General features: G+C 40.1%; 1 protein-coding gene across 5 annotated transcripts in view; it reads left to right on the forward strand.

The window, feature by feature from the left end:
* The window catches only part of CDIN1 (CDAN1 interacting nuclease 1), a 208,679-nt gene that overhangs the window by 78,766 nt on the left and 118,487 nt on the right, over positions 1 to 11,426 (forward strand). The window lies entirely within an intron of this gene.

Raw genomic sequence — 11,426 nt, forward strand, 5'->3', positions numbered from 1 at the left:
CTCTCTCTCTCTCTGCTTCTCCCCTGCTCATGCTCCGACTCTCTCTCGCTCTCTCTCTCTCTCTCTCTCTCTCTCTCTGCCCTTCCCCCACTCATGCTCTGTCTCTGTCTCAAAAATAAATAAACACTAAAAAAATTTTTAAAAAAAATCCACATGCCTTAATTTCCTCATTTCTAAAATGTGGATAGCCACCTTGGAGGTATATTCTGAAAATTCAATGAGTTACTGCTTGTGCACAGTTTAAAATGATTCCTAGCACATGGTATGTACTCAGTAAATGTTGGCTATTGTTCCTTTTCAGAGATGAAAACTTGCTGTAGGGTAGACTGAGTGACCCCCACCTCCCTAAATACTCAGCTGATTTTGTGCAAATATTAACCTAGTGTTTCTGAAATTTTAGAAATTTGGGTACCTTTACAGTTTCTCCATATCTGCATTGTAGCACATGTACTACTAATAAATATACTGTATTTACTTGAAAAATTTTAAGTGCCATTTATTTAATTCTATTTCAAAAAGGAAATTTATAATTCTACCTTAAATGATAAACTAGAATTTCTTGCCATAAATAGAAAGTCCTTATAAGAATAATACATAACTGCTAAAGAAAAACATGTTTTGTATGCTCAGAAAGTCATTTCATATACCTTTGCCAGCGTCAAGCACTCTTCTCTTTGGGAGATGGGGCATTCAGTGTTGTCAACTTTTAAGGACCCATTGTGTCCTACATCTTCTTGATCTAAATTTTCTGAAAGCTCTGTGTGTGTGTGTGTGTGTGTGTGTGTGTGTTTAAGACCTACTCATCCATAATGAGAAAAGTTCAAATTAAGCCAAATCCATTTGACTGACTACAAATTGCTGTAACAGTAGGGAATATAGGCAGGACTTGAATTTTGAGTAGTTTATTAGTGATTCATTTGGCAGATTGTGGAGCAAGAACAACTTTGAGGTGGTAACAGAAATATTTCTGCTGGTAAGCAGCTTACAGAACGTCCTGACATAAACAGTTCCTTAGTCCTCCACGTGAACCCCACATTCTCAAAAGGAGTGATATCAATTTAACAGATATGCAGTATACCTGTGGATTAAAATTTCAAGGGGAAAATTAAGGAAGAAATGTCTAAAATCTTACCTTCGGTGGGCTATAATGAAAGAAAGGGTTAAGCAGGATTTATGTAGACCAAACCAACACAGAACCACTGAAAGCCAAGCTTGAAATCTGAAACCTTCTAGCTTCAGAACCAGTAATAAACTTGTAAGAATTATCTCTTATCTTCTTGAGGTCACCAGAGGTTGAACCTAATCCTCCATGAAAAAGTCCTCAGATGCTTAAAGATAACTTTGAGGAAATATATCTTTTTTCTGTATTTTGCTAAACATCCCTTTTGCCTTGAGATTTTAAAATTTTTTAACATTTTATTTATTTTTGAATATGAGAGCACAAGCACACAAGGGGCAGAGAGAGGGAGAGGAAGACAGAGGATCCTAAGTGGGCTCTACACTGATAGCATCAAACCTGATCTGAGGCTTGAACTCATGAACCGCAAAATTATGACCTGAGCCTAAGTCGGACGCTCAACCTATTAAGCCACCTAGGCACCCCACATTTTTTTCTTTTTTTTTTTTTTTAAGTATGTCATGTTTTCAAGTCTTGGCATCTTGATCAGTCTTCTGTCAACAGATGATAAAGTAATGTTTAATCAAATGCCAAATGATTGGTGGATAGTATGAGTTCACTCCCCTATATGAGGTATGGGAGAGCAAGTGGATTGGAAACCAAGGGGATATTTTGTTGGAAGAGGTGAGAATTGAACTGGGCTTTGAAATTTTGGCTGAGGGAAAGGTAAGAAAGAACATTCCAGATTTAGAGGGTGGAATTGGAGGTGGCTGGGTAGGAGGGGTGGAATTAGGTATATTCCTGGCATTAACCAGATGCTTAATAAATACTTGTTGAGTATATGTTTATGGCATAAGAATTGATGGTGTATAGTGGCCTGACAAGAATCTGATCAGCATGTATAGGAGAGAGAGAGAGAGAGAGTATTCCAAGCAGACTCCACACTGTCAGCACAGAGCCCAAGGCAGTGCTCTGTCTCATGAACTGTGAGATCATGACCCAAGCCAAAATCAAGAGTCAGACTCTTAACCGCCTGAGCCACCCAGGCATCCCCATAATACATTTTTTATTTGATGAGCGTGGTTGAAGTTACTTCTTACGTGATTATGTGCCAGTTAGAGAGCACAATTTAATTTGTCCCTCTAAGTTTCCCTAATGTTAAAAGATAGTGCTTATGTAGATTGTCAGATGGGATTAGACTGCTTTAGAGATCAGTCCTGTGCAGTGAGATGGTTAGTGGGCTGCCTGGAATTTTTGAGCAGTAGTTCTAACTGGAAGAGTAAGGAAGCTCCTGTAGGCCACAGGCAATATTGAAAATGTCCAGAGAAGACACTGGCAGGCCAGCTCCCATGGAGATGTAACTTGGGATCTCTATAACCTTGAGGTCCAAAGGCCCTGCGCCCGCCTTTGAAGAGAAGATTCTATTGTGGCTGGTAGTTTAGGCTTAGCTGTTGCTGAGCCCAGCCTCTGCAGGAGCCGTGTGCAAAGGCAAGACTCGGTGCACTCTGGGAGCAGCTGCATTCCCCCGCCAGCTGTTCAACTGCAAGGGTTGTGTTTTCTTGTTGGAGGGAGGGCTAGGTCCTAACACCACCGTCTGTCTGCACATGAATTTCCTTCCAAATGGCCCATCTTGTCTTTATCGCAGTAGCGTCCATCTCTCACTTCATCCTTTTTCCTCTCCTGACGGCTGCCATCCAGTACACGGTCAGCCCCATGCTGGCTCACCTGTCATGCTTACACCTATTTGTGACCTTAGATCAGAGGCCCCAACGAGATACGGTCTAGTCTTTGTTTTACCTCAGGTGTAACCTAGTCAAAAGGCACTCTTTGCAGCTGGCAGGATTTCCAGGGACCTTCAGAGCATAGGGGAGTGAGCTCCCTATTTGCCCCAGTTCCTTTCACCAGTAGCTGACCGCTTATTTGAGCTTACACCAAGGAAAGGAAGAATTATAAAGATGGGTATGATGTCCGTGATTTAGGGGAAAGCCTCTACTTGCCTGATTGCCGGTGCTTGAAGTAAGGGAAAAAAGTCCTCATATATGGTTATGGACAAGATTTAAAATACAGCTGCTGCCCCCACCCCGCCCCCCTCCACAGAGTGATAGCACAGTGAGCTAATACGCACAAATGTGTGAAGGACTTCTCCCAGGTTCTTTCTGAAGAACAGATTGGATGCTGCATTGCGCCCTGACTGCCACAGAGGGGCGTGGCAGAGGTGGCGTGTGAGAAGGGAGAATCTGCATTGTCCAGTTTTGCCTGTTGAACAGTCACGCCTGGCTGTGTCTCCAAGGCTGTGGCAGTTACATACTCAGTAAGGACAGTCCCCCAACCCTGTACATAGCTCATGGTCTTTCCTCTCTTACCATCTTCACAATAGAAGGTAGTGGGTGATGTACGTACTGATAATGCAGCTTTGGGAGGCAGGATGCATGCTGCTCAGTGATCCAACACCAACCAAAGCAATAGGATGATAACTCCAGCTGCCCGAGTCTGAAACAGCATGTAAATGCTCTTTGTATGTTATTTTATTTCATCTTCACAACAGCCCTGCAAAGTAAGCACCAGCGTTGGGGCGCCTGGGTGGCTCAGTCAGTTGAGCGTCCGACTTCGGCTCAGATCATGATCTCAGTTTGTGGGTTCAAGCCCCGCGTCGGGCTCTGTGCTGACAGCTCAGAGCCTGGAGCCTGCTTCGGATTCTGTGTCTCCCTCTCTCCCTGCCCCTCCCCGGCTACAACTCTCTCTCTCTCTCTCTCTCTCTCTCTCAAAAATAATTAAACTTAAAAAAAAAAAAAAGTAAGCACCAGCGTTATACTCTTTTACAGACGAGGGGACCGAGGGTCACTGACATTATTTAACTTGCTGAGATGATAAGGCTAGTGGGTGGAAGAGCCAGGCCAGCCTGCCTGATTCTAGACTCAGGTAGTAACTACTGTTCCATGCTGCCTCTCCACTTGGAAAGCCTTAGACTGCATAGCTGTCCAAGTTCATCTTGCTTTTAGAAAGCACGTTTTTCCTGTTTTTTGAGGAAGATGTAAATAAACATGGTCTTGTGTGACATCTGAGACTAGGTCGCAAGGAACCGTAAGCCGCTGCCTGCTTCCCTGGGGTGCTTGCTCTTGGAACCCTTGTCAAGAGGAAGTTCAAGCGGCCCTTAGAGAGGCACACATGGAGAGGAATCAAGGCCCCTCACTCATAGTTCTGGCTGAGGCAGAACCAAGCTCAAATTTGCTAGACGTGTAAGTGAGTCATGATGAAAGGGAACCCTCCAGCATCCAGATAATCCTTTCCAAGCCATGTCACACCAAGACAAGCTGCCTCCATGAAGCCAGCCTGAACTGCCAAATCATGAGCAGGTTAAAAAATTATTGTTTAAATAATGTCAAAGCCTCCCCCTCCAAGAAAAAAAGGAGGGGGGGATTTTATACTTGAGAATCTGATGGAACGGATTCTCAAACCACAGAAACAAGTTGTCAAGCTTGATGATTATCACGGTGCTTTGGCCTGTGATGTGGCAGCAGCCTTGGGAGGAGTCAGGGTAACGATTCATTTTCTAGCCACCAGTGACCCTTCTCCTGTTCTCTGGTCCACCCAGACCCTCCGCAGCAGAGCAGACTTTGGAGGTGATTTAGGTGGCTCCGCTTTACAAAGTACCTGCTTATTGGCCAGCTGCCCTTCTCTCTGTTGTTTGAGGCTCCAATTTCTTAGAAGGACCTCCTCTTTATATATTTAAATAACATTAACGCCACAGAAATTAAGAAGGTAACAGGCTTTCCCTGAACTTACTAAGAATTTTCTAAAAATTTCAGCAGTATAATAGTAGGAGCTTTTGTTGATGGACCACGTTTCCATGACAAAGAAATAAGTGATAAGACAAAGAAACAAACAAAAATCTTTTAAAATACAAAACCAAGTTCAAACAAAAGGAATTCAATCTCTAGTTGCAAGGAATGGAGAGAGAATGTATATTCAGCTTGGTAAACCGGGGCTCTCACTTTGTAGGGCCAACAGTCGTTAGCTTTAGAAAAGGACTGGAGGGGTTGGGGTTGGGATTTTAACTCCCCAGAGGGAAAGATGCACAACTGTGAGCTGGAAGGGAGCCTCCACAGAGGGCCCAAATCATGATCAAAGGACTGGGGAAATTCCACTTGCCTGGAGAAAATGACGAGGAAGCTTGCTTCCTGTATATGGTCTTGAGTTGTGGGGCATTTGGAGAAATTAGAAATAGGTCAGCACCATTTGTGGGATTGGGTCTAAACTTGGGCTCTTGTTTATACTACAGGAAACCCATGTTAAGAGATTAGTGATAAAACTGGTCTCTGAAAAAGTAAACATGAAACTACTCTGTCATGGTTATTTCCACAGTGCAGGTCAAACAATTCTTGCTGAAATTGAGTTCATACTAAAAATTTACAAACCAAATGAGGAAACCACATGTTATGTTATGTTATGTTATGTTATGTTATGTTATGTTATGTTATGATGTTATGTTATGTTATGTTATAGATAAGTAGGGAGGGAGGAAGGCAGAGAAGTTGCATGCCATGAACTGGAAATAAGAAAAGTTAAATCTATAAGAAGACATTTTAAAACCAAAAAATTTATATAAACTGATCAAATAAATTAAAAACTAACTGGATAATGGGAAGAATAGAAATTGCTGTGAGAAAAGAGCAGATAGATTTGGAAAAAAACAACAGTAAAATTTGGAAATGATATCATTGTGAAGTGAAAAGCTCATTAGTTGAGTGAAGTGTTAGATTAGAAAAAAGATTAGAAGAAAATTAGAAAAATTAGAACAAAAGTTAGTGGATTTTAGGATGGCTGTAGGGAAAGCACCTGTAGTATATAACACAAGAGATGAATAGAGAGGAAATATGAACACTTTATGGGAGACAGTGATAAGGCCTTCTAATAGATATCTATATCAGAGTTCCAGAAGGAGAGAGTGGAAGCCAAAGTTATAATGGCTCAAAATTTTCAAGCTGGTTAAATGCATATATCCTTAGGTTCATCAAACATAGCTAATTCTAAACAAACTAAATTGAAAGAGCCATATCCAAGCACAGAGTGATGAAACTGTTGAATATCAGAGAAAAATTTAAAAGGAACCAGAGATAGGGGCGCCTGGGTGGTTCAGTCACTTAAGTGTCCAGCTTTGGCTCGGGTCATGATCTCACTGATTGGGAGTTCGAGCTCTGCATTGGGCTCTGTGCTGACAGCTGGAGCCTGGAGCCTGCTTCAGATTCTGTGTCTCCCTCTCTCTCTGCTCTCCCACGCTCATGCTCACTCTCTCTCTCTTTCTCTCTTTCCCTCTCTCTCAAAAATGAATAAACATTAAAAAATTAATAATAAATAAAAATAAAAGGAATGAGAGATAAAAGACAAATTATTTCTAGGGGGATTATTATGAAACTGAGTTCTTATCAATAACAAATGTCAAGAGACAGTGGATTCATATCTTCAAAGGGGTGAAATAAAAGGACTCTTAGCTTATCATTCTATACCCAGCTATATTCTCATTCAGAAATGAGAACTAAGTTATTTTTAGGCAAGACAAGGCTAAGAGATTTTATTACTCTTTGTTACCATCTGAAAGAATGAATACACAGGTGCTTTAGTAGCAAAGACATTGAATCTAAAAGCAGAAAGCAGAATTCAGAAAGCTATACTGAAAGAAGAAATGGGCAAACGTTCATCAATCTAAGTATCGAGCATTTTTTAAAAATAGAGACCATTAGAGTACTCAAGAACAGAACCAGTTGTGTGTGGTATATGTATATGTGTATATGGATAGAGAGAGATTTCTTATAAAGAATAGGCTCACATGATTATAGAGGCTGAAAAGTCTCAAGTGCTACAGTATGCCCACTGGGGACCCAAGAGCACCAATGGTATAGTCCCGGTCTGAAAGGCCTACAGGTTTGAGATCCAGGAGGAGCCAGTATTTTAGTTTGAGTCCAGAGGGAAGTACTCATGTCCCAGATTAAAGGCAAGGTAGAAAAAGTTATCTTCTATATTCTAGTCGTGCCTTCAACTGATTGGATGGAACCCATCCACATTGGTGAGGGCAATATGCTTTACTCCAATTCAAATGTGAGTTGTTCATCTCATCCAGAAACACCATCACAGACACATCCAGAATAATGTTTGGTCAAACATCCAGACACCCTGTGGCCCAGTCCAGTTGACATAAAATTAGTGATCACAGAAATGGAGAACTTATGTTTACAAACAAAATGATTAGATAATGGACACAATAACATGCAGGCCAGTGGAGAAGGAGGGCTTCCTGATTGGAGTGAGTGCATTCTAAATTCCTTATATAGCTGACCATTGAACAACATGAGTTTGAATAGCATGGGTCCATTTACATACTGATGCTTTTATAAATAGAGTATAGTACTATAAAGGTGCTTTCACTTCCTTATGATTTTCTTAACATTTTCTTGACTTTACTGTAAGAATATAGTATGTAATACATATAACATACAAAATGTGTTAATTGACTATGTTATCATTAAAGCTTCCTACCAACAGTAGGCCATTAGTAGTTAAGTTTTGGGGAGTTAAAAGTTATATGTGGGATTGCTGACCACACAGGGAGTTGGTGCCCCTAACTCCCATGTTATTAAGAGCCAACTGCACTCAGAATTACAAAGGAGATATGATTAGATTAGATATGGGTCCATTTTAAATTAATAATTAAAAATTAATAAGAATATAGAAGATTTAAATAATACAATGAAAAATCTTGGCCTAGTGGACATACCTGAACCCTGTATCTGAAAATTAGGAACTTTATTATTTTTTAAAGACCTGTAAAATATTTATAAAAGTGGATTGCAAATGAAAACACCAAAGGATTGTGGGGATGAGCACTGAGTGTTATGTGGAAACTAATTTGACAATAAACTATTTGTAAAAAAAAAAAAAGAAAACACCAAAGGAAGTCAAAAAGATATCCCCAAATGAATATAAGCATCGCACACTTTGACCAAAATGATTAAATTAGACATTTGAAATAAGTTTTTAAATAATTTATGGATCAAAGATAAAATCATAATGGAAGCTACAAAATATTTATAAATAAATGAGAATAACACTTGGGGCATGTAGCTAAAGCAGAATTTAGAGGAAAATTTATAGCCTTAAAAAGTATATGTTAAAATAAATTATTACACTTTTATATTACAAAGATAGAAAGTCTGTAAAAAAACAATACAATGAACTCCAAGTGGAAAGCCGAAAGTAATGAGGAAAAGGATGAATTAAATGAAATTGGAAAGAATGAAGCAGTAGAGAGACTTAACGAAACCAAAATTTAGTTTCTTAAAAATACTAGTAAAATGAACTGACCTCTAGTAAGACTGATAAATAAAAAAGTTTACACAAGTTAATATTAGACTGTCTAAGGTAAACTTAATTGAAGATCCAGACATTAAGTCAGAGTGATGGGTACATGAATGTTTGTTAGGCTCTTGAAATATTTCACAGAAAGCAGGGGTGCCTGGGTGGCCCAGTCAGTAAAGCGACTGACCCTTGGTTTTGGCTTGGGCTATAATCTCACAGTTTTGTGGGTTTGAGCCCTGCATCAGGCTCTGCACTGGCAGCAAAGAGTCTGCTTGGGATTATCTCTCTCCCTTTCTCTCTGTCCTTCCCCCACACATGCTGTCTCGGTCTCTCTCGGGTTAACTAAATAAACTTAAAAAAATTTTTCACAGAGAGCAGATTCTCTTTTTAGACATTATGCCTTAGTCCATACATTGCCTATTGCCTGTCTTCTGTAGCATGCTTCAACAGGTACCAGTTCTCTCCTGTCCTTGTGCATGTAGCCCCAAGTGCATTCCTGCTTTATATGTGGTTGGTAGAAAGTTGAAATTCTAGCAATTGATTGAATCAGCGACAGGGGGTGAACTGTGAAATCAACAGGAGGAATGCATCTAGGAAAGGTTACGGAGGACCAAAGTCTCCTGTCCACATACGGTCTAAAAAGATGGATGCAACTTGGGCTTAGGTAGTAGCTGGCCCAGGGGCAGCTTGTATGAAAGGCACTGGCTTCCTTGAGCCTTTCTTATTCTTAGCCATCCCAGGACTGTCCCAACTGCCTTTCCTTACCTGTTAGATACTGTTCATCCCTTTTGCAGTTCTTATCTTCAGCATATATGCATAAAAGTAAGTTGGCGCTCTCTGGCTTGGATCTGAGACACAGGCATACTTTTATGAAGCTTAAGTGCTAAAATCTGCAAACGGGGGCCAAACATATCCTGGGTCTGTAGCCAAGGCCTTGACTCCCTATTTATTATCACTTTCTCGCTCTAAAAAATAGCAGGTTGCAAGAAGGGAAAAGACATTTTACTGAGTTTAAAATGAATGTGGATTCAATACATAGTTTTTACTATTCAGTTTTAAATGATTGACTTCTTCTCGCAAGCTTTCTCTGATTTGAATAGTGTTCTATTCAATACATTCAGACTGTTTTTTAAAAAGCTTATTGGCTATGGTGAGGAAAGTTTCTTTTTTCTATAATATTTCCTTTTCTTCCCTCACAAAATAAGTGACTTTCATCTTCTTGTGTCCTAGAGTATTTTCCCTTCCCTTTTAAAAAAATTTTTTGACCTTTATTTATTTTTGAGAGAGAGATACAGAGAGTGCAAGTGGGGCAGGGGCAGAGAGTGATAAAGACACAGAATCCGAAGCAGGTTCCAGGTTCTGAAATGTCAGCACAGAGCTTGACAAGGGGCTTGAACCCATGAACTGTGAGATCATGACCTGAGCTGAAGTCGGATGCACAGCTGACTGAGCCACCCAGGCACTCCTTCCCTCCTCTATTTTAATAAGAAGAGCCTTTGATCTATGGTCTGCTGTGAGTTATCATACAGTTTGATATGAGATCAGTGATTTTCCAGAGGAAAGAACTTTTGGTCATGTTATCTGGCCGTTTATAGATTAATAATCTTTTCCTCACATGGGTGTGAGAACAGTAGAACATCTTGGTTATGACCAAGTACATGTGGGGAAGGTGCTGTTGTTTGCTCGAGACGTGGTATGAGATCACAGGGACCTTAAAAGAATGTGTCTGTCACTACTGTCTGTTAACTGAGGGGCTGACCAGAGAGAGAACCCTCAAAGAAGATCACCAGATGCATGAGCAAGTGCTTTTGTCCCCTCCAACTGGCCAGGCCTTAGAATTAAGTTGGGAAACCGAGTGGAATTAGCATGGACGTTACTATCTAATGCTGTTTTTGCAATAATCTATTCTTTTACAATAACGTGATTGGCTGTTTCATATTCCCAATATTTATACCACATATCCATGGTCATTTTTTTTCAGAGATTAAATAGAGTCTGACTTAAGCTTCTGTGAAGCAAATGCCTGCCTTTGATTTGGTTCTTGCTATCACTTACACTTTAACAGAATAACAAAACAGCCACTGTAGCTTTTTTCTCTAGAGACACACAAGAACTGTTTAAGTTAGTGAACGCAGATAGTATTGTCATTTTCTACAGAATATAGTGAGCCTGAGAGGTTTTGTATTCCATAACTTTGCCCAGGCTGAAGAGCTAGTTGTAGAGATGAGGAATCCTATCCAGCCCTGTCAGTGCTCAGGCCTCCGGTGATGATGCTCTATTTAGGGTTCCAGATATGGCTTCTGCACTTGCGGTTACAAACACATTTACAAATGGCTAAGTACATAAACATTGCTATCAGCAAGCAGAATAGGAAATAATTAAACAATAGGAAACAATTAAAATAAGTGTTACTTTTTCTTTATGGGCTCAGTGCTGTGCTTTAGTGAAAAAGACGTAATTTCCTTATTTCTTTATATGGTATTTACTAACATTCATCATATCTGTCAGTGTTCTTACAGTGCTGGACTTGAAAAAGAACATAGTAATCTAAAAAAAAAAAAGAAAAAGACCCCAAATCATCTCCACGTGAATGATGTTGATATGTGGTCTCTGTTCATTCTATTAACTAGATAATTATCCAAAATGCATTTTAGTTTCTGTTTGGGTAGACGCTAAGCTGTTTTGCTGAATGTTTGGGAATCCTTCCATTGGAGGACATGGGAGGATTGATTCCTAGGCAGCACTTGACTTAGCTTTAATTTAGGTGCTTGCCTTCCTCCCATGCAGAGAGAGGAAGAGGAGTTCAAAACAGCAGGGCTGGAATCGCTTGCCTCCAGTTGCTAAGGGTGTGACCTGCTATAACATTCTTCGTTAGATGCTTCGCTCAGTCTTTCTTCTATAGTAGTTCCAGGGGTGAGGTTAATTTAACTTGCAGTTGGATATGTGGATGTATATTTTG

This window comes from Crocuta crocuta, unplaced genomic scaffold (genome assembly GCF_008692635.1).
Source record: "Crocuta crocuta isolate KB4526 unplaced genomic scaffold, BGI_CrCroc_1.0 scaffold293, whole genome shotgun sequence".
Taxonomy (NCBI): domain Eukaryota; kingdom Metazoa; phylum Chordata; class Mammalia; order Carnivora; family Hyaenidae; genus Crocuta; species Crocuta crocuta.